Genomic DNA, 6537 nt, shown 5'->3' with positions numbered 1-6537 from the left:
TATCTGACTTGGAAACCAAAGCTTTAAACTGAGATAGGGAGAGGTTTTCAAAGCAGAATAGGAAGAAGAGCAGGGGGGCGCTTCTGAAAAGAGGGAAGATGCTGCCTTACGAATTCCAACACTCACGGCAATTTATTCCCTTTATGTACTCCCTACCTGCTGTTAGAAGCTGCATCCTACTTCAGAAGCCCAGTTCAGTGCACAGTCCAATTCCAGAGCTCTCCTCAGCCCCACCCCAGACCCAAGGGGATGAGAAAAGAGGATGATACAGAAGAAGAGGAGGTGGTCTCCTCTTTTCCTCCTTCCACCATTACTGCCCCGATTTTGTCTGGGCAGCTGGGGAAGGAGAGCCAAGGTATGCCTTTGGCATCTGTACTTGGGTCACCAAACACTATTATGGTGCCATCGTCTGACTACATTGTGAGTGAAAGTTCAAATAGAAGAATTTTAAAAGAACTTTCGGTGAGGTAATCCAAGGATTCTATCACTGATTCTAGAGAAAAATAAAATTGTGAATTGAAAATAACCTAAAACTTCAAAAGTAAATTTTGCAACATAACTCATTTCCAACTCATTTGTTGGAACAGCCTGTATTGAAAAGACTCTGCAGAGAGCACTCGATGGCTTAGAAAACTCAGATGAATGAAATATCTCCACTTGCTGCATTCAAGCAGGTATTTTCTTTAATATAATGGAAAAAACAATCCTTTAGCACCCGTAATGCTAAAAGTTAACGTTGTAACGTCTGTCTAACAGAAGTGTAGGGAAGGTGAAAGAATTATTGTTCTTACTCATTACAGAAAAAAACAAGGGCACAGTATTTACGTTACCATTTTTAATATGTCATGATCATTGACACAGAAAGCTGCAGAAATCTGGAGGAGGACTTTTGGCATAATGAATGGGAAATGATCAGAAATACAAAAAGGCTTGGGTTTTGTATTTAAGTTAAATGTTAAATCAAACAAACACACGCTGAGGAATCTACCCCCTACTTGTAGATACCAATTTGTCCTCAGATCTCCATCTGTGTGTTTTTGAATGGTTGGCAGTTCTACGTTGGCAAAATGAAGTAGACAGAATTGAGACACTTGTCCTCGCTGGAAAAAATATTTTGCCTAAGGCAAAAGTCATTTTGGAGTTTATTAATTGAGGAGGCCATACTGGTATACTGAATCTTAAAAGACCACTGGTGGGGCTTCCCTGGTGGCGCGGTGGTTGGGAGTCCGCCTGCCGATGCAGGGGACGCGGGTTCGTGCCCCGGTCCGGGAGGGTCCCGCATGCCGCGGAGCGGCTGGGCCCGTGAGCCGTGGCCGCTGGGCCTGCGCGTCAGGAGCCCGTGCTCCGCGGTGAGAGGCCCGCGTACCGCAAAAAAAAAAAAAAAAAAAAAAAAAAAAGACCACTGGTGAACAAAAGAGTTTCAGGAGTTTTGCTTTTTGCCATTCTCTGTAAAACAGTGGTTCTCAAACTTTCATGTATATCAGATTCAGCTGGAGTGACCACGTGTTCTGTTTTTCTTTTTTTTTTTTTGGGCCGCACCGTGCAGCTTGTGGGACCTCAGTTCCCAGACCAGGGATCAAACCCAAGCCCTAGCAGTGAAAGCACAGAGTCCTAACCACTGGACCACCAGGGAATTCCCTGGAACCACTTGTTTTGAAGGCATGTCCCCAGGCCCTGACACTGAGAACTTTGGTTCTGTTCATCTGAGCAGGGTCCAAGAAATTTTGATACAGGTGACCTGCAGGCCACATAGCAGGCAGCACCGTGACCCTCATAATTCTGTGGAAATACCTAAATAAGCAAAACTAAAATGTCCATTAAGTTACATAGTATATTCCATGCAAACACTCTTTGAGTTATATTCATCCATTTATTCAACACTCATTTATTGGTTGGACATTGTGCAAGCCAGGCACATAGTAGGTGCAAAACTCAATTTCTTTAACACCCAGCTCTCTGTATAATTTCCTGACTCCCACTTCATCTTGTCCATATAAATACAGTTGTCCCTATACAATGCCAGAACATCCAGTTGATTTAATGTATCGACCGGTTTAAATATACACAATAACTTCCCGACTAATATTGAAGGTTTTCTGAGATGACTAGTTTTGGCTTCGATCAGATGTAGCCACTCTCTGAGTTTTAGAATGCCTAACGAAATCAAGGAGGAAGGTAGTGAAAGTCTTGCCTGAGAACATTCTTCAAAGCTTGAAGTAGAACATAAGAAACAATGACCGTCTCTTGAGACGGAAACAGGGAGACTGGGAGTTGTCGGTGGGCAAAGAACATTATTTTCACTGTGTACACTTCTGAATTTCTCATCATGTACATGTATTACCTATTCAAAAATAAACATCATTTTTACATTAAAAAAAAAAGCTCAGAGAAGTTCCTAGAATGGTCCTTGGACTGTGCCCTGAATTGAGCCATTTAAGTAAGAGGGGGGAAAAGCCCGTGATCCACCACACATGCTGGAGGCTAATTAATGCTCAATTTGAGGACAAATGAGGTTCCCCATTTCTTTCATTCGAGACAATACATTGAAAACTCAAACATAAATATTTGAGCCATTCAACCTACACTTAGCACAGCAATTGCAATATTTTTCTAGCACTGAAGAAATGGTCTTTTTCACCTATTTTAGCTAAAGATGCTCTCTCCGGATTCTACCAGGAACTTCAGCTTTGAACACCCGACGACGATAAACACACGCTTTTAGTCTAAATGAATGTTATATGTGTGCACACACAAGCCGCGATTCCTTTATTGAACAACACATATGCACCAAATAAGTTTCAATTAGCACAGGCTACAGAACCCATCCTCCCCCATGCCAACAGAAAATGCCCCAGGCCATACATTTAAAGAAATGAATGCAAATTGAAAACAAATGCACAATTACCTTTTCAAAATGATTTAATTTTAATTAACATATTTATATTGCATGTGGATGTTCAATTTTAAACACTTAAAAGAAGCAAATGTAGAAGATTTGATAAAATATTACATAAGAAGATTCTGCATTTATCAATTACTGATTCATTTTCTGATTTTAACATTTGCCCAAGAGAAAGCATTACTGGTTAATTTATAAATTCAAAGTTGCTTTTAGATTTTTCTTCTTTTCAGATAGGAAAGTGGTTATTGTCCTGCGTTGTGATTTTCAAGTACTATATTCCAACTATTCACTTATCCAAAGTGATTACAGTGCTAATAGAAGCATTTGGGTTTAAATTCAACAGTGTTCAAATAGCTGTATAATGCAATTAGTCAATATGCAATTACAGGGACTCTAATGGAGCCAGATGCATGCAGTCCAGATACATGCAAACTAGAGATTAAGACTTCCTCGGTTTTATGCATATAAGCAAATTATGCAGTTAAACAGGGCTCACCAAAGAATGAATTGCATCCATTTTTAACCAGTTGGACTATGCGAATTTTCATTTCACCAGTTCAGAGAGATGCCTTAAAGCTCTGAAGCTTTTCAAGACTGTAATAGTGCTGTGAAGTTTCAAGTACCCATAGCAAAGACAACAAAAAACGATGCCCTTAATGTTTTTTCCTAAAGTAGGGCTTCTTTCCCCTCCCCCACTCGATTTCTTTCACAACAATGTCTTATCAGAAAGTCTTGTGAGAACGCTTCCCTGCCGTCTCATTCACAAGATTAAATCTAGTGCCTTGAACATAAACATTGTGTTTCGCTGGAACATTCAATGGAAGAAGCTTCATTTCACATCCTTGAAATACCCGCAAATCAGGCTCAAAAATCATGGAAGGCTGAGAAATGATCAAGGAATAGACGCCTGATGGAACAGATGCACAGATGCTGTGCCGGAAGAAAAGACAAATGCTGAAGTGCATAATGATTTTGAAAAGATTTCTTTATCAAACATGTCATTTGTTTGAAAGACCAGACTTGTAGGCATCAGATGTGGGATATCAGCTTGTTAGCAAAATGAAACATGATGGCTGCTAGATCCTGGCGACTGATGAATCAATTGAAATCACTGATGTTGCTCAACTGAACATCTTCATTTAATATGTCAATGGTCAGAAGTTAACGGAACACCTTCTGTACTGGGTCATCACCACAACCAATAAGATGTCACACCTCAGTGGATACCCTGGCTAAATATTTTTGTAAAGAAGAGTGAAGTCGCCAAAACAATGTTATCAGCTGGCCCAACCAAGTACATTCTCTGTGGACGATTAGCTGCAAAAATAGAATATGAGTGTAGCTTTTCCGTGTAAGTTCTGGCTGGGTAACATTAGTGAATCATTTGTAAGCAATTTCCACGCACTGGATTTATAGCAAGATGTTAAAATACATTTATTTAGCTGTACTACAAATAGCCTCCTGTTATCGACTCTGGGACATTTACAGAGGGAATCGTTGGCAATAACATTTTTCTCATTTCTTCAATGAAGTTTTTGACGACCCAATTTTTTTTAAAAGGACTTTTTTTCCCCCCAGAGTACCAAAAAAAAAAAAAAAACCAACCACACACACACACACACACACACACAATAGGAGCAGGAACTTAGATTCTTTTCTAAGAACATAAGAGGGTGTTCTCCTGCCCGCCCCCACCCCCCTTCCCGGTTCTATAGGAAAAGTCTGTACTGAGCGACTTGATTTTCGGACTCCAGAGTGATCTCACCTATAGGAGGATCCGGCCACGGGAGGCACTACAGCACTGCACTAAGACATCAGTTTTCAAACTGGTCATTTAATATAACCTTGCTCCTACTCGCTGACAAACAACCAATACTCAAAATAATGTTAACACCACGGCGGACCCCCGCTTCTAATGGGGCAGCGTCAGGAAGAAAGAAATAGGCAAAGGTGATAAACCGGTGAAAAAAGGAATAATGAGAAGTCCCCCAGGCCTCCGTACAAAAGCCATTAACATTTAGCAGTACAGCCTCTCAGGGAAGCTCCAAGCCCCCAAAATCAGTGGGAAGGAAATACTTCCCACTCAGACCAGTTCATCTGGGAAGAGCTTAGTGTGTTGGTGTTTATTTGTCTTGTTTTACCGCATAAATAGACCTATGCTGAGAAAAAATACATTTCATCATGCTATAATAGAGGATTTCTACACTTTCATTTAAGCCTCAATTTTATTAACATAAAATAATCAGGGTACCCTTTAAAAACATAGTAAAACCAAAAGTATGGCTGTAAAGTAATGACTGGTGGCTAATGTTTGTTTTGTAACAAACTGAAGTGAGGCCATCACCTAGGGAGTCCATAAACTTATTCTAAGGATGCTGACATTGGTCAAAACATTTCGGGGACTCCTCTTTGGGAACTGCCTTCAGAGCTAGCTTCCAAGCCCCACAAGAAAATCAGTCTCATTCCTCTATAGTCACACCCGCACAATACTAGCATAAATTTTGTAGGGGGAAACTGAATAATTTAAGACACCACGAGATTTAATCTTATCCTTAAATGTGAATGCCAATTTTCACACTGTAAAATTGTCATTTAATTTATAGTAAGAAGCTGTTGCCTCGAGTAAAAATTGTGTCAAATTAAAAGTAAACCATTAAATTACTATGTTTACAGATTTTTAAGTACACAACTTATTTTTAATCTAGGAATAAGTGTATTCATCAGAAGATAATGAACAACAGGCATTTAATAACATTTTAATTTTATGTGTTTAAATATTCATAGCTATGTTCATAAACCCATATGCCTGATCTAGTGATTATGCTTATGAAATGCAGTATTTCTTATATGCCCTAACTCTCCATCTATTGTCTGAAAACTGCATTAATTTGCACCCCAGTACAAACCACTGTATGTTTTTAGTAAAATATTCCATAATATTAAAAATAGGAAACTACCGCAAAGCAATGAAACAATAGCTACCTGCAAGAGGAAAAGAAGCGAATTAACATTTGTCCAGGGCCTACTCTGTGCCAGGCTCTTTATGGACATGTTCTTGTTTAATCCTTAGAATAACCCTAGGAGGTATTATTATCATAGTGCAGCTGGCTCATGCACAACTTGGTAGTTTACCTTTCCAAGGGCTTTTTTAATAATCCCATTATAACACTCCACTGCCTGTCTGAAAGCACGCAGTTCTTGTTCTTAAAAACAAAAACAAAACAAAAAATTCTACCAACATATCTCTGGGGGGAAGAATGTCAAGTTCTAGGGAGCTAAGAATCAAAGAATCACAGTCTTTCTTGACCGGCCTGTGTGCCTACTGTTGATGTAAATGAACAACAAAAATCAGAGGGAGATGAGTTTTCCCCTCTACTTAAAAAATTATAGTATCATCAGTCTACTTAGCAGAAATTTTAATAAAACTGGATCTAAAGAACCCATAGCAATATACTCTATCAGTCCGCAGTTTTACAATACCTCATCATGGCATAATCACGTCAAATAAATAGAATGATGGCCACTCACAGATTACATTAGATTACAGATGTTAAATGTAAAATGAGAAATCAAGTATCTGGAGTTCGAAGAATTTCTCTGAAGTGTCTTCATCTTCTCTAGCACTACAGTTAATT

The sequence above is a fragment of the Physeter macrocephalus genome, chromosome 21 (genome assembly GCF_002837175.3).
Source record: "Physeter macrocephalus isolate SW-GA chromosome 21, ASM283717v5, whole genome shotgun sequence".
NCBI lineage: Eukaryota > Metazoa > Chordata > Mammalia > Artiodactyla > Physeteridae > Physeter > Physeter macrocephalus.
The sequence above is the reverse complement of the archived record's forward strand: the minus strand, read 5'-3'. Positions refer to the sequence as shown.